General features: G+C 38.3%; 1 protein-coding gene across 1 annotated transcript in view; it reads right to left on the minus strand.

Moving 5' to 3' along the window:
• The window catches only part of LOC124278634 (sonic hedgehog protein A-like), a 120519-nt gene that overhangs the window by 20160 nt on the left and 81146 nt on the right, over nt 1–19213 (minus strand). The window lies entirely within an intron of this gene.

Below are 19213 nucleotides of genomic sequence, written 5' to 3' on the forward strand. Positions count from 1 at the left end.
TAATAAAGAATGGTGTTAAGGTGCTGATTTGTGGAAAGTTTGTTTGCTTGAACCTCTGCGATGTTAACGGATCAGACAATTTCTCTGATGATGAAGAATGGTCTGAAGGTGCTGATTTGCACACTGCAATGTTAACGTGCATGACAATATTGCTGACGAGTAAGAATGGTGTTAAGATGCTGATTTGTGGAAACTGAAGGAAACTTTCCAGTGCCAAACGAATATGATATCACTGACAATTAAGAATAGTGCATGGTGCTGACATCTTTGTGGCAACATTTGCACTGTGAACAGGCATGACAATATCACTGATCCTGAAATATATTCTACGTGTTTAGTTGATGATACGTAGAAACGTGTAGTAATACGTTCATGAAGGACATCAGTTGATGTTAGCTATAGGATAACTGATGGATGTGTGTCAGTATCATAGCCAGGTAACCTGATTACTATAAGTTATCTTGATACATTGTGATAATAATTGATTATTAGTACCTGGTCATGTAAGGAGTGTATTGTTAATGTTAGTGCCATGTGATGAATAGACGTTACTGTTACCGCCTCATAATATGATGAATATGTGAATTATCTCGTGAATATAAGTAACTTACTTCCGGCAACTGTTCTGAACTAGATTTTGCAAAATACTCCATACTGTTTAAAGGTACTGTTTACACTGATGTACAATATATTGTGAAACGAATTCGTAACGTTGAAAACGTTATTGCCATAGGTTCAATAAATGATGAAACTCAGTGAAAATGAGAAAATTCTCAACAAAGCTTCACACTAAAACGCAGCTGTTATTTGCACATGCTTTTCAGCAAATTTGGTGCATGATTCTCATGCAATTCATCTGCAATAGGTTTTCAGTTAGTTCCCCAAATTAGTGGAGAAAGTCATCTTAGATGTAACCTTATATATGTGCATAACATAAAGTGAATGCTTCAGGTGAGTCTAAACTTTTGATGGGTGGTATATTATTGACTTTTTAATGAATACAAGTAATTAACAAAGCATGGTTTTCTGAAGAATATAAGTTCATACTTATACATGGTTTTCTTATTAATATAACTTGATACTTATGCATGGTTTTCTGATGAATAAAAGTTAATAGTGCCTGGTAGTCAGGTTAATGTGTTTAAAGTTTGGTCCCTTGTTATCTCATGACTATAAGTTAGTATGATTGTTCTACTCATTTCGACTATAACATTCTGTTTGAGGTCGAGATACTGTATTAGGATCTTGGCATCTGATGAATATGAACAGATATAGCCCCAGGTATTAAGGTGGATATAAGTCAATTTTACTGCCTAGTTACCCGATGAATATGGGTTAATATTACCGCTTGATTATCTGATGAAAATAACTTTATACTTGTGTATGATTATATTGTCGATATAAGTTTCTATTTCGCAGTTGCTTTCAATTTATTTCTTACTCCTAGTTGAGTAGGAAATGCACATTCGTGTCAACATTCACGAGGCAATTCCAACGAAACAACTTAGACAAATAAAAATACATTTAATCAAGTTTATTGTTGAGGGGATGTTAAATGCTCAGCACAAAATTGAGCTTAATTTACGAAACTGCCGCCACTTGATCAACTCAATCCCTTCAAATGACCAGTCACGTTACCAGTCACAGTTTCGAACTTTCCATATTTTCTCCCTCCCTACCCAAGCTTTATGATGAGTTTTGATTGGCTAAGAGCCCGGCAATAAAGACACGGAGACTCGAGAGGGTCGTAATATGGCAGGGTTATTGGCAAAATCTCCTCGAACTGATCCCAAAGGAGAGCCGTGTAACTATTACTCACTCCGTTCCTTGGCATGTCAGGTTTTCTTTCTTAGGGGTGGTCAAAGATCCTTCTCGCATTCTCAACTATTGTCAAATATTGCCACACGAGTGATAATGTCGATACTGCCCAGTCGATGCAATTTACACAAACTGCCCGCCTGCCAATATCGTCAGTGAATGATACCATAAAACATGCATCCGATGAAGCAAAAATATGTAAACAGGTTATCGTATCAATTTTATGAAGCACGACAAACGTATAACTGGTGAAATTTCGTAAAAAGAAGAACTGTTGAAATTAGCGACGGGAGTTTTTCCACCTACAATACACGTCGTTTAATACATAATATATTCCAGGTTGTCATACTTCAATGTACAAGATGAAACTAGATTTCCAATGATATGAATATAACCCCGTGTGCGAGTTGGTTCAAATCCAATATACAGGCTCAAACATTTGAAAGTGAAAATATTCATTCAAATCGTTTTACACTAAAACATTTTCCCGAAAAGTGCCGGGTGATATTTACCACCGTGTACATGTTTCATGAGAATATGTCAGGACTTGAAAATAACGCGCAAAAGTAGTCGCCAGTCCGGTGTCAGGATGCGAGAATATCCGTATATTTTGATAAGCCTGTTTTTCTCTTAACTAAAGATTCCACATATATGTGGGCTATTTTCACCAAGTAATGATTATGTGCTAACATTTCCCTCAATTATACGCCCTATTCAAACCGGCTACGTCCCCTGTATGAATAATACTCTGTGTGTATACAAGGCTATATCAAACGCAAATAACAATCCCTCTTTTTCCTGTTTTCAAAACAAAATTTCACGCATCCGTGTGTTTCACTGTACATAAACACTTGTAATGTTGTGATATGTATCACCTGTAGTACGTTCAGTACGGAGAAAAGGTTTAAGGCTGTTTAATACGGACTAACCCGTCGTATTCATCCACTCGTCAAATAAGACGAACAGCCCTGGCTACGCAGGAGTAAACATAAGGTGTACCGTCTATAAAGTGTGCAACAAGATGTAGCGTGTATAAGGTGTAGCGTTAAAAGGTGTGCAATAAGGTGTGCAATTAAGTGTAGCGTTTATAAGGTAGACAATGGGATGTAGCCTTAATAAGGCGTGTAATATGGTGTAGCGCTCATAAGGTGTAGCGTTTATAACGCGTGCAATAGGGGTAGCATTTATAAGGTGTAGCGCTCATAAGGTGTAGCGTTTATAAGGTGTGCAATTAAGTGTAGCGTTTATAAGGTAGACAATAGGATGTAGCCTTAATAAGGCGTGTAATAAGGTGTAGCGCTCATAAGGTGTAGCGTTTATAAGGTGTGCAATAGGGGTAGCATTTATAAGGTGTGCAATAAGGTGTAGCGTTACAAAATGCGTAATAATGTGTAGCCTTTTAATCGCTCATGAGTAGAATGAAACAAGATATTTTCTATTATTTCTAAACTGCAAACGGCAAAAATCTTTTGATGCATTATTTAATCTTGCCGTTAAACGAAATAACATTTGATAGATTGCTATTAAAGGTAACTGTGAAACAATGATATATAATTATATATTTTACATCATTCAGATTTCGAAACATTACACAGTAAGGTTGTGCTAAAGATTCTTGGCGTCAACATCGTGTTCCATTACTTGTTACTTGCCTGTAATCAATATGTGGCTATTTTGATTAATCGTAACTTGAAGAACACGGGAGCAAGGAGCTGAACATATCTAAGGTACCTCATCCCCAGTATCTATACCACTGTCATGTCGCGGTATATCTCGTCACTGTACGTCCATAACATATCTAAGGTACCTCATCCCCAGTATCTATACCACTGTCATGTCGCGGTATATCTCGTCACTGTACGTCCATAACATATCTAAGGTACCTCATCCCCAGTATCTATACCACTGTCATGTCGCGGTATATCTCGTCACTGTACGTCCATAACATATCTCACTCCCAACAATCGCTGATGATGGTTTACCTAACATCTAGTTTTCATCTGCTAGTAATACAACGAGAAGCTTGTCTCTATTTCGGTCGGAAAAACAGGGACGGTTCATTTGCAATCATTCTCGAACTAGGATCACAGGATCCTGATTACTTGTTTAGTTCGATATGTACTGTTGCCTTATCCCCGCCTCACAATAACGGCAACACATGGCGACACAACAACCTGATCACCATAAAGGCAACAGAAATTGAAATTCGGTATAGACTGACTAAATATAGAAGACTGAAAGATCAAAGCACTTTCGCCGAACAGTCACCGTAAGCTGAAGGGACATATTTAAAGGAGCATGTTCGAAACGTGTAAACCAATTTCTTAGCTCCTGTATTAGTCGTTAATTCTCTCATTTTTATTCAAGGGCAGTTTTCTGGAGCACAAACAGTGCCAGACGCTGACTTATTTCCGTCCAAAGACTCCCACATTCCGGTATTATCGGGTTTCAGCGTTATTAAATAGTGAGTTTTTCAGGTAAGTAAAGTAGAAGATAATCTCCAGTCCTTCAAGAGGGAGAAACTTATATTATTGACAATTTTCCTTTACCAGGTGACGGTAGAGACCGCCGTATTACCAGCTGGGGTTCTACAGAAAGCACCCGGGTACTGAGTGCTCATGGGTAATCCTACCCGGCTGAGTGTGGCTCTAAATACCATCGTTATTGTACTGCTCCCGAAACGCCGCCCAAACTCGGACAAAAGTTGAAAAGTTGCAATTTCTTTGTTTTCCGCCCAGACAAATCCCAATATTGACTGTGGGTTGATGGTAAATAATTCTCTTTTAAGGCAAAATAGTTCCATTGAAAGTTCGATAACTGCGTAAGCACCTTTAATACTAAGCAAATCGGCGAAATAAGTGCGGCTCTTCACATGTTTGAACGCGGTGTAATGTGATATAACTTAGAGTCAGTCTCGGTCTGACTTGATTGTCGCTATCCGCTCTAAGTATATCGACTTAAACATACCCTTACCTGAACGGCAAACAGCGGATGAGCAGAGAGTAATCATGGCTGCGTGATTTGCGACCATTACGTAAGACAGCCTTGTTGACTTATGTTTTATATGGGCGTCACAACTGAATAAAAAGATTCATCTATTGAACTAAGTATCGATGATATCATATATTTGTTGTATTTCAAATCAACGTGGCTGACAGTCCCAACTGGACTCACTGCCTGCACGAATTCACGTTCTCAAATATTTACACGCGAGGCTTTCTGGTATTGCTTTAACCGTAAATCAATGATTTATTAGCTCACTCATTGGGTAAAACGTCGTTATGTTTACACGCTGAATGTGGCAAATAGGGTGGAAGTTGCATCTTTTGTTTACATATAATTCAACTTTGCGAGTTCCAGTGTGTCTTTACTGCGAAGTCGTGAAATAAAACTTCGAATGTACAATCACCCCAAACAGTATGTTGCCCGCCCCCCAATCACCCCCTGAAATAATTGTTGCACTGTGTCCATTTCAAAACCACAATATCAGCTTAAAGGGACCCAATATTTTGTCCATCATCAGCAGCAGCAACAACAGCAGCAGCAGCAGCAGCATTTTCGGACACTGACAGCAGCAACAGTTAATGACATTCAAAGAATAGTCCTCATTGAGCTGTTATCATTACGAGTGTCGTCGTTATCATCATCATCATCATCATCATCATCATCATCATCATCATTGCTATGAATAAAACATGTTATCTTCATTATCACTATTGATTCTAACAGTAATAATTCATTTCGTATTGCACAGATGATATTGACGCAGCACCTAACATTAGCAGGACGTCTGAACCTGTTGGCACTCCAGTCCTACAAATCAGGCCTGTCCGAGAGCCAGTGCGAATGGACCACCATATTGCGGTGTGGTTTATTTCAGGTGGCCCATATTCTCACCAATGATCCGAGATCGGTGGAGAATCGGCGACCTCGGGGTTATCTGGGTAAACTTATCCATATGCAGCAAGTGAACGACTCTATTTGAAATGATAGATCACCCTCAGTGACAAATATGAAATTCATGATAATACCAGCTCATGGGTCCGCACCTCATATATCATAGCTCATAAATAACCTTACATGTTGAAACGCTTAGTGGGTGCGCTCGGTTGAGCCGTATCCGCTGAAATATCCCCCGATATACCCGATATTACACAGAAACTATCGATGTGCCAAAACCGTGTGATGGTATGAAATCATGAGTGAGTGAGTATGGTTTTACGCCGCTTTTAGCAATATTCCAGCAATATCACTGCGGGGGACACCAGAAATGGGCTTCACATTCGGGTCTTGGGCGTGAGGAGCGAACGCTTTAACCACTAGGCTAGCTTCCCCACCGCCCTACGAAATCATGACTAACACTAACGCAGTCAGTAATCATTTTATATGACAATCACTTCCATTAATCAAAATACATCGCCTATCTGTTCGTATATTTGTTGTTTATGTTTAACGCAATTGCATAGCTATAATACAGGGGTTTTTTTAAATAATCGAATCTGAACAATCCAGTGATTGATATCATGAGCATCGAACTACGCAACCGGGATACGCTGACAAGTTTGACCAACCATTCCTGTCGCGAGCAACGGTGTTTTTGAAAATGACTTAAGACCACATTGAGGATTTTTTTATTTGCGTTGTCGAACTCCCTGAACACCCCCCCACCCCCCTTTCAAAATTCCTGGATCCGCCCATGGTTATAGATAATAAAGAAGTTGTTATCTGTGAATGCTTCATGTCGTCTTCAACGTCACCGAACTTCCAAACGCCTGTTACAGACTTGGAAAAAACTTACGATCTGCGTCATTTCGACTACCCTACATGTACAATAGTAGCTTTGACATTACTGATGCTGATTAAACCGGCGTTACACCCGTACTCCGACTCACACTTACGGCTTCTCTTCTATTAGCCTGTTAAGGCGCGTCGCCCAGTTTGACCACACAACCCCATTACCACCTTTTACGCCCTAACATTTGCAAACTTATCTAACAAGCTACATTAGGTCTCACCATCATACGATAGCTACAAACAAAACAAAATTGAACTGTTATATACCCTTTAATATATTCGCCTGAGCCGACAATCACGCCTAAATCCCCGCTCCTCCCACACAGGTGAAACGACGTTCCCGATGGGGCAGGGAAACTTACCTTTCCCGCGAGGCGGATCATACTACATTCCACACAGCTGATTTCAACAAAGCCATTTCTAACCAGCCCGTAATGCCGGTATTTACACGGGGTGTTTGTATACTATTAGGGAACTATTGTTCAATTGTCTAAGAGCTTAGCTCCGCCAGTCAACGACGGAATGCCTCGCAAGAAAGTTGTTACGCCAATAGCTTTGTTTCACCCCCTAAGTAGGCCCCTACTTCGTGTGATCGCTGTATCATCCGTCTGATAAATGGAACTTTTGTTTATTGTCATTCAATATTTTGTTCTGTTACAGAAAGCGATTAAGAAAGCAGCACGTATTTCGTATTGTGAGAATCCCCATGCGGTGGCCTGACATGTAGGGGTCACCTGGCCAGTCAGAGACTGTCTGTGTCACGATATCAGTGTAGACAATTCGGAAGAGATCGGAACATCAAATCTATCAAGCAACTAAAATCGCATAGCTCAAAATGTTTTCAAAAGTATTGTAATGAAGGCGTTCATCAAGGTTATATTAGAAGTAGAAATATTTTATCAAAACTGACTAGTGGATTTGCCCAGTTTGTAAGACCTTTAAAATCGTCGATTTTTCAAACACCAGACTGAAATTGTACTCCACATTTTCAAAAGCATCGTGGAGAAAGCATTCCACGACGTTTAATCAGAAATAAAATATATTTCATAATAATTGTTTTGGTTGACAGAATCATAGAGATGAGTGAACGTGACACAATCAATATTAATCGTGAACAATGTTTGCAATTTCAAATTAACTTGATCAGTCATATGCATGTCTTTACTATCTAAATGTTCAGAGATTCCAGAACCACAACTATCATTTTGTATTACTGATGCAGGTTTCGCTTTCCACTTCATTCCAACTTGTCATTATTTTGTTAAATCATTGTTTGTTTCTGGCACTTCCACAGCGTTGTAGATCATATTATGTTCCTTAGTTAGAATGCCGAATCACACCTGCTGAATTAGTTTATTTCTTTGCATGACATTGTTGCCGCATAGATTTGCACTCCTGTTCCCACTAGCATTAGTCGTTTAAGTTTATAAAAAGAATAATCCTTGCTTTTACTAAACTCATGTATATTTCTTTTGACCGAGACAAATTAAGCGCTGTAAAATGCAGACATGCCTTATTTTGTGGCACAATTCGCACAGCGATCCAACTTTTTAAATCCCCTGTTAACGTGATGATCCCAAAACAAAGTTCTGCTGTAAACGCGATGATCCTTTCTGGTTGTCCGGGATCACATCCCCAAACCACACCACTATAGCCTTACAAACAACATTTCCCAAAGTCGTAACATTTCAGTCTCAGTCGCAGTGTTTGTCTACACGGTGAACTTTAGCAGCAATGAACGAAACACGCAAATCAGCTTGATCGGTATTTATACAAAGATTCAAATTTGAATGAAGTGCAGCAACAGGGTTTAAAAGCTGCAGAATGTTAACACTAGTTTTTGTAAGCGTCTGTTAACTATGTCTGGAAAATGTTTTGATATTTTTTCCTTAGTTTTAGTTGAAAACAACTGTGGTGGATAGATACATTTTACAGAGACCTCTATCCGCACACACACTAGACGTTTCGGGCGATAACGTGATAACGCTTGACGTTTATGGCGGCCATAATCCGAATGTATCGTGTTTATGAAATAATACTCGTGAGTGTCGGAGGCACAGACCTTAAACATAATAACCGTAGAACTTCTAGGCTAATCCCAACGTTGCGTCCACCTAGAGCATGAAAGCGTGCTAGAGGTCGTTAATACGTGACTATGTTGATCGCCAGGGCTGGCTCAGACATGTGAACCCTTAGCTCCTTCCACAGAACACGACCCAGGACCATGAAATCAGAAAATAACTAACTATTACCGCCAATCACTGAATATTTGTGGCATGGAATCTCCCGTGGCGAATAATTCATTCGTGTCGCTCCCTTGCTGAGACCCGACTTTCTCTGAGCTTGAATATGACTAACAGCAATTTTCTCTTAAAATTAAAAAATTATTATATTGCCTCGAGCAGTAGTCCCCTACGGTTGTCTGTTCCTACGTTGCTGTCACTGCCGCTACGGCCAGCTCCAGATTAAGTTAGGACTGAGTAGAACTCGGGGATGCACAGATTAACGACCACTAAACTGTTTCTATAGAGATGAATAACATGGAACTTAACGCCAATTGATCTGCATTTAAACGTGTAAATTGTTGTTGATAAATTTGATTCTCGATATTTCCTATTCAATTTCTATCCAGAGTCGACTTTGTATCACGACAAAGTGCAATTTGAGCATTATAAATGTCGTTATAATTCTAACTGTATTCACGAAAACAACGGGCCACGTGAGTGATTATGACTGTAATTTACACCTGTACAACATTGGATATCGCGTTGCAGACATGGTTTCCACAGTTAACAAGTGATGGTAACGTTGTTATAATAGAATTTATTTACAATGAAATTATGCAACTCTGAAATAAGGTAATACTGTATAACGGACGGAAGATCCACAACAATCAGCTGTACAATACCTATTGTTACCTGAGCGTTAATTAGGTACATACAGCAGAGTTATGACCCCGAAATGACTTCTCAGTTCTATAGCACGACTATGATTAGCCAGACCAACACAACCCCCACTGGTTAACACTGCCATGGACCAACAATGAAATTAGTCAATATGGTGTACGGGCACTTGTTAGTGTAAACGTGGGTCTGAAGGTCTGAAGTAGAGGCAATTCCTGGTCGGTCGTGACACACAGGCATGGGTATACACACACAAGAATCTCACCAAACATGTTTCTGGTGTTGTTAACAAGCTACAACCAGACTGTGGTTTTTCGAAGAAAGGCCTACAGGATGAGGGCCGTTTCACTTCTAAAGGTCAAGTTCATTTTGACATTTTATTTTTTATAATGCGGAAACGAAAGTAAATATGAAAAGGTGCACTGCACAATGACATAACACAAAACACACTGTCACACATGCACACATTGTCACACACACTATGGCACACAAACACTGTCACAAATACACTGGCAGGCATGCAGGCGCACACGCACACACACTGACATACGCAAACATTGTCACACACACTGACACGCACGCACACACACACTCACACAAACTCACTGACTCACTCTACCAGTGTGGTCAGCGTCGTCCAGTAGTGCCCGGGTCACGATGTGGGGTCAAGGGGGTTACGTTGGGAGGGTGATGGTGTCGAAATACCTGCAGATACGGACATAACAGCAACTGGTTTTCAACCAATGTCCCCTGTTTTATTGGGTTTTGGTTACAACCACAAAATCAAGGTAATAACTGTAAATGTGTTTCGGAACCTTAGTTATAAAGATTCATTGGTTGTGGGTGAGAAGTGTGGGAGAACTGTCGTCACCGTCTTTGACTTTAGTGTTCGGGCGTCTTCTGATGTAAACGGTGCCGAACGGTCAACCAATGACAAACTGAGTATAACAAATGCACTAAATATAACAAACTGGGTATAAAGGAATATCACTTCGATACGCTTCAGTTGATCGAATAACCAAGGAAAATGCTTTAATAAATGTAATATAGATATTGGGATCGTGCTTGTGTTTGATTTCACTCAAACACTGTCACGGTTTCATCAGTAATGTTGTTTTTGGACCAAATGCTCGCACAACCAATGTATTTGGAAAAAAGGTATATTGCAGATAGTACACACTTTATGCCGTGAAACTGTAGTAGGTACAAGTACCGCTCATGTCATTATTTCCACCACCGAAACGTGAAACATTTCGACTATCATCGTCCAGTTAACCGTGCTATAACTCAATTATTGTACAAGGCGCCGATAGAGCCAATTCTCTCACTATCAAGCACAATCAGCTACTACTGTTATGTATTTCGAAGACTCCAGATCGAATTAAAGTCTTGTTACTCCAACTGAGATACAGAATGAGTATATGCGACATTGTCACCAAAGATGTCCACCCATCCAATACGTCTGATGATCATCCGCTAAAACAATGGTAATACCATAAACTTGTGAGGTGGGGTGAGGTGAAATTGGGTTTAACGTTGTGCTTGAGAATATTTCGCTCATATGACGACGTGCATGCGAGTGTATGTGAGGCTGCTTGTACTAGCCCAGACTTAAGCTGGTTTTATAGTGCTAGCCCACTGAGATACCATGCCGCAGTGAAGCATGAATACCCTACTCAGACACATTATACTGACTCCGAGCCGACCAGTCCTTGTTGTACCCTTGAATGCCGAGCGCCAGGCAGGGACCAACAAGTACCATATTTTAACGTCGGCTCGTAACTTGTATCTACTATAAATATACTTAGTTGCAAGATTATGTTTTGGGTTGGAGTTCTTCATTATAATTTAGTTCAATTTTAGTCAGTATCTGTGATTCTTTTTGCATTCCACCCAGGCAAAATACAAGACAACCTTGGAAATATTATTTGGCCAAAATATTACAAAGGTTTACAAAACCCTTTCCATTCTGAAATAAGTCGGCGCAACACTTCAAACCTATTGTCGCAGACACAACTATACAGATACATCACAATAATTGTTTCTAGATAGTGAATTGTATAGTTTGTGTATAGTTTAGTTTCCCGACTGCTTTGATTATCATACTTGTGGGTATTGTCATATTGACCATATGCTGCTTACCAAACAACCAATGATTTATATCGATTTGTTAGATTTGTCAAATCCGTTCAATTAAAAGAATAAGAACCATGACTCTCACGAGGCGTGATACCCGTTAAGGTTCATTGTACCGAAGAATATCGCCAATTAACCTTGACTTTACCTTGTGAAAATGTCACACATACCTGTCACAGACATTCTCTGGTGGATGTCACCGCCTAGATTCTCCAATCATCACATTCCAGCCGCTTAAAACCTCTTTCATTCATTCAAACATTGACTCTTTTGTTTTCGCCCACCGATCGTGCTCTCAGCAAGAAAACAAGTCTAAGCCAGAGGCAGCCGCACAATAGATCGCGCCACCAAAGCCTTGGACTTCAGAAAGAAAGTGTTTCAAGTTGAATATACAATTATACCATATAGAACTACATATTCTCTCTTTGTGGTCTTAATCCGCCGGTTACATCACTACTTGGTCTGTGTGTACTGGGGCGTGAAAGTTCAGAGGAAATAGTTCACGAGGATTAGAACCCACGAGGCGACTGCAAAAAGTCGACCAAAGTAACCATCAACCAAAAATCATTGATTGCCTCTGAACTGTTTCCATGCTGGTAACGTTTCATCCTGTTAATGAGTATAATTGATCTGAATGGTGTCTTGCTATCAATCGTATGTGTAATGGTATGGACGTTGTGGAACTTAAATGGATAGTAATCTTACATTTCGCTGTACACCTTCTGCCACAAACGTCTTCAGCAACAATTTACACCAGTATTGTAAGTTACTACACATCCCTAACCTTGAGATTAAAACGTTTGCTCGTCACGCTGTTATGATTCCAACATAGAAACAACGCGTGAAGCCAATGTTCAGAGTTCCCTCCATGTGTTCTTGATGTCACATTGAGGATGTCATATCAGACATGTGCTTCTCTTTCAATGTGTTCCGTTATTTCTGTCCATCAGTATATGTAGTCAAGGTTATATATTATGAATTAGTAACTTACATGTCAGTCGTATTTGAAGATCATACCACCTGCAGACGTGTCTGTGTATGTATGTGTATGTATGTATGTATGTATGTATGTATGTATGTATGTATGTATGTATGTATGTATGTATGTATGTATGTATGTATGTATGTATGTATGTATGTATGTATGTATGTATGTATGTATGTGTGTGTATGTATGTATGTATGTATGTATGTATGTATGTGTGTGTGTATGTGTGTGTGTGTGTGTGTGTGTGTGTGTGTGTGTGTGTGTGTGTGTGTGTGTGTGTGTATGTGTGTGTGTGTGTGTATGTATGTATGTGTGTGTGTGTGTGTGTGTGTGTATGTACCTGTATCTGTATGTCTATCCCTCTAGGTGTAAGTATATGTCTGTCTCTGTGTGTGTCTGTTGTTTTTGTGTGTGATCATATCAGATGAGTGCCGATGTGATTGTTACAGTACACCAAGGCTAGTTGATAGACTGTAGTTCCCGGACTTAGTATGGACTGTATTTACAAAATTGCATGACGATGTCGGCACTGACTTCAAATGTTGGGAACTGTTATGCTTTCAGAAATACTCATATGCCAACATAGTTTCAAATTATGCCAAGGTGAATATATTCTATAGCAAGATAGTCACATACTATGCCAAGATGGATATATTTTATACCAAAATGGTCACATATTATGCCAAGGTGAATATATTTTATACCAAGATGGTCACATATTATGCCAAGGTGAATATATTTTATACCAAGATGGTCACATATTATGCCAAGGTGAATTTATTTTATGCCAAGATGGTCACACATTATGCCAAGATGGATACTAGTATATTTTATACCAAGATGGTCACATATCATGCCAAGGTGAATATATTTTATACCAAGATGGTCACATATTATGCCAAGGTGAATATATTTTATACCAAGATGGTCACATATTAGCCAAGGTGGATATATATGTTGTACCAAGATGGTCACATATTATGCCAAGGTGAATATATTTATACCAAGATGGTCACATATTATGCCAAGGTGAATATATTTTATACCAAGATGGTCACATATTATGCCATGGTGAATATATTTTATGTCAAGATGGTCACATATTATGCCAAGGTGAATATATTTTATACCAAGATGGTGACATATTATGCCAAGGTGAATACATTTATACCAAGATGGTCACATATTATGCCAAGGTGAATATATTTTATACCCAAGATGGTCATAGGTATATATTTTATACCAAGAACATATTATGCCAAGGTGAATATATTTTATACCAAGATGATGGTCACATATTATGCCAATATTATACCAAAGGTGAATATATTTTATGCCAAGATGGTCACATATATTATACCAAGGTGGTCATATATTATGCCAAGGTGAATATATTTTATACCAAGATGGTCACATATTATGCCAAGGTGGATATATATGGTCACATATGAATATATGCCAATGGTCACATATTATGCCAAGGTGAATATATTTTATACCAAGATACCAAGATGGTCACATATTATGCCAAGGTGAATATATTTTATACCAAGATGGTCACATATTATGCCAAGGTGGATATATATGTTGTACCAAGATGGTCACATATTATGCCAAGGTGAATATATTTTATACCAAGATTGTCAAATATTATGCCAAGGTGAATATATTTTATACCAAGATGGTCATATATTATGCCAAGGTGAATATATTTTATACCAAGATGGTCACATATTATGCAAAGGTGGATATATATGTTGTACCAAGATGGAGATATTTTATATCAAAATGGTCACATATTATGCAAAGGTGAATATATTTTATACCAAGATGGTCATATATTATGCCAAGGTGAATATATTTTATGCCAAAATGGTCACATATTATGCCAAGGTGAATATATTTTATACCAAGATGGTCACATATTATGCCAAGGTGAATATATTTTATACCAAGATGGTCACACATTATGCCAAGGTGGATACTGGTATATTTTATACCAAGATGGTCACATATTATGCCAAGGTGAATATATTTTATACCAAGATGGTCATATATTATACCAAGGGGAATTTATTTTATACCAAGATGGTCACACATTATGTCAAGGTGGATACTGGTATATGTTATACCAAGATGGTCACATATTATGCCAAGGTGAATATATTTTATACCAAGATGGTCACATACTATGCCAAGATGGATACATTTTATACCAAGATGGTCACATATTATACCAAGGAGGATATATTATTATACTAAGATGAGCCCTCATTATGCCCGTGTGGATATACATTATGCCAAGGGAGACATATATTATACCAATATAGCCATATATTGTACATCGATCAAAAAACGAATCTGAAATTGACCACACTGCATCGTTAGAGCTGACATTCACGGTATATCATCCATTGCACTAGGTGTACGAGTAACAAAAATTCAAAATCATTTCCACAGCTGTTAATGACAAATAAGTTCCAGATTACTATCCCTTAATACCAAACGTTTATATTCATAACTCGACAGCACTGGTAAAAACACAGACATTACCAAGGGCAAGACAGAGGGTATATCCGTGTTGAAAACACCCTCGTAGAATTTCCGTATCAAATATCGGCATTCTTAAACTCACATGCAATGTTCGCATATCATGCTGTAAAACAAACATCATAATAAAACCCTTGTCAACATGCTGGAGTACGACTACCTACCCGAGCAAGTGACAGTCAATATATCTCCATTCCAAATGAAGCCAACTATTTGACAACTATGACATGAACATATTGCTATGGACGACTTTCTGTGTGATCAAGGCTAAGACAACGCCTCTCATTGTGGGGTTTCCACAGCTTACGGCGACTTCTTCAACTCCAATGAAAGCGAAATCCTAAGATGGCCGTAGTATTTGAATCGATCCCCACTTCAACTAATCCCAGCGGTTCATATTTCTGATTTAAAGATAGTTTGATAAAAATCTGAATCACAAAACGTGTATATTTGAATTAAATTTCATACGTGGACAGAAACTAGAATTTAAATTAGTTGAGAGAAAATGTCTTTACATTTTACTTTCAATGGACTAGTCTACAGATACACGCTAAACATACAATCAACGGGTGTTGGCTCATACCAGCGTTTATAGGCTTTTCTGTGATGGGTTGGGCAAGTACCTCGAGCACACTACATATTTTAATATTCAAAAATATGGAAGATTATGAAGTTTTAATCTAAAGGAAAATAAGAAAACCAGAAAAACAATAAAACTATCAAAACTGAAACAAACCTTTCATGTATAACACTGCGCTAGAAGTAAACACTGCTCAAAACGTTCCAAAATGGGTATATTTTTAAAATGAATATCTTAACATAAAATTCGGTTCAATTACTACTTGTGAAATGACATACTGGAATCTAAGTATACAACATATCCCTGTACGTCACGAGGAGAGATGTCTAGATAGCTCCATGCTGATGGCTAGATAGCTCCATGCTGATGGCTAGATAGCTCCATGCTCATAACAATGGATTCCATCATTCATATTCCTTGAACTTTGTTATATATCCCGCATTTGTAACAGAAAAAGAAACTTTTCCTGCAGAGATGTTTCACATTAGGCTTGTTGACATCGTTGTTGAAAGGCTTCATTTCTCAACCGTGAAAATGATATAAATCATTACATTTCAGCCACGTCTCTGCACTGTTTGAAACACCTTCAGAAAGTGCCTCTCTGCATAGTTACTAGATTCCCCGTGGGACAGTCAACGCACTCTACCTGTGATAATCAGGGAATAGAACTCTAGCCAATATTAATTCATATACAAAATTTCTAGCTTCGGGTAAAATGGTTTGAATGATAGCTATTTCCTTAAATGTTCTGACATTAGTATGAACATTGTTTATAGTGGACTATAACTTGATCATATCGCTGAACTCTGAACAGCAAAGTGTAGAATTTTAGGCTAGCTGGGGTGTTTATTTTTTGCATTCTAATGAGTGATTATGTGAAATGGGGGTATTTATTTATTGCATTCTAATGAGTGATTATGTGAAATTGGGGTATTTATTTATTGCATTCTAATGAGTGATTATGTGAAATTGGGGTATTTATTTATTGCATTCTAATGAGTGATTATGTGAAATTATAATTATGCTTATATGACAAATGAGATGCATGTATATATCTTTTCGAATGAACGTTTCAATTAATACATAATTGTGCGAACATACAGGTGTATCAAGTTTAGTTAATTGTTACAGTATTTATGGCTTGGTGTTTTTGGTGTTCGATTGATGCGATATTCTGGGTACTTTCGGAATCACGTTTACAGGGTATAAACATATTTCGTGTTTAATAAGATGTGAACACTGACGTCGTACCTGAAGCATATCTCTGAGAAGTGTTATATGTACTTTGTGTAGTGTTGATGAAGATACGTACTATATAACACCTGGTGAACGCGGGGTTGTTTTGTACTACGAATCAACGCGTCATATCTACCACGTGGTTGAATAATATATTTTCTAAAATACATTTACACTATTCGCTGCTCGTCATGATTTCTGTGAAATCGATATAAATTCTGAATGGGTCTGCGTTTCGATCTATGAATTAAGGAGTTAAATCACCCAGTCCAATAATCCACTTACTTAACCCTGCAGGTCGCAATCTGGTATTTACAGACAAAATACAGTGTCAAGGTCGTTCGGTAAACTCCAATCTGTCATGAATTATATTCCTCTACTGCGTTCACACACTTTGAAGACTGAAATTCCCCATGTCACCATGCACTTGTGGTACGCCCGTAGTCTTCGATATTGCCTGTTGTTATGGTAGCCGCTCCTAGCACTTACTGGTCAAGTGGCTATATTCTCCACCCGAGCCAGATAATATATGGCCCCACGCTTACTGAATGCACTTAAAACAACCCAGTTTGGCTGCAAACGTTCTCTAGACATTTCTTTTGTAAGGCAAGTTGTTCAAGTTGATCGTCGTAATCATGATGTTGTTTCAGTTTTCGAATCGTATGCAAATAATTTTTCACAATAAAGAAAATACCCACTTAGTACGATAATACTGGGTACAGTATTAGGTATCTTCATACATTCGCTAGCCCGTGTATACAACCCACGTTTAAGCTTCGACTGTAGTAATCGCAGATATACACTTAGGCAACTATCCAAGGAGGGTTAAACATGTTAAACACTATGATAAGCAATAAAATCAGAGACAAAAAACTACACTTGTATTAATCTCCATGAACTATGAATGATTTTTTTTAAAAACACAAATTGTGTAAAATGTTTTCTGAAGAGTGAGCTGCTTCCATTAAGAGCTTGAATATATTCCCCTGTTAAAGCATCCCAGCTTGTCTGGTAGTACACGTATTATGAGACATTATAACACTGGGAGTGTTTCCCTCGTCATATACAATCACACCATTAGTATAAGCGAGTATCTCTATGACGCCGGTCTCTTTGAAACGAATGAAGACTACTTTCCAATAACTCCCCTGTGTGAATAGCGCTAACAACAGTGAAATATCCGCGATAAGTGTAGCATTGATTTTTCCTGCATAAAGCAAGCAATAGAGATTTGTAGGCAGTAAGTCACTGGGTTGTGAGCTGGATATAGCCAAATAGGTAAATGTCCACGCTATAATTGTACACGCATTGAAATATACATTTTACGTCGTTTAATGATAATCAGATATGTGTCTGGAAAGTAATGTCTGTGAATGACTATTTAAGAAATATAATTTAATTCATCACAAACTTATATCAGTATCACTTAACGTTTTCGTATTGCGATCGGATTTCTTCCCTAGAAATTCATATTTCTTAATTCTTCCAATTCCACAGTTCGTTACTTGCAGCGCTTTCCTCCTGGTTGTTCTGGTTGGGGCGTCCGGCAATATTCAATATAGACGTTTACATTTAAAGGAATATTTTGTTCATTGATTCAGCGATGGATGAAATGTCCAAGTACAATTATATCATAATGATTCATATTAGTATTTTGTTCTAAAAATAATAAACAAGTTCTTAAACTGTTGTGTGCGCCGTAAAAGAATTTAACGATGCAACTTACACTAGACAAAACCATCAAACCCGTTGAGGCATACAAAGGAACGCTGCTCTGCCTTTTACGAGTACGCTGGAAGCTTTTTTTTACTATATTCTCAAATGTCCGGTTAACCTAACACTAGAGGCTTGGTGAAAAAGCTTTCAATATACCCTTACCGCTCCTACGTAAATTGAATGGCACGAAAATAGTTAACAATGGAAATATTTTCAAGTATTTTATTTTAAAACAGTTTTAACGGACAGCAACGAGAAGTGTCTCACCCCCTGTCGTTGTCCAAGCCTGCGACATCACGTACAAGCGACACCTAGTTCAGAGAGGTTTATTTCGCATGCTTTTCAGGTAAAGATGTTGATTTCAGGTTTTCACTATTTACTAAACACACTGGGGTTCATTATTTAGTGAAATCTAAAATCATTTTCCTCCGTCTCTCAGCTAAATCTGCCATTGTTTAGCGAAGAAAGACAAATCCTTTTCGATAACAACGT

This window comes from Haliotis rubra, unplaced genomic scaffold, assembly GCF_003918875.1.
Source record: "Haliotis rubra isolate DU_JTF1 unplaced genomic scaffold, ASM391887v1 Scf24, whole genome shotgun sequence".
NCBI lineage: Eukaryota > Metazoa > Mollusca > Gastropoda > Lepetellida > Haliotidae > Haliotis > Haliotis rubra.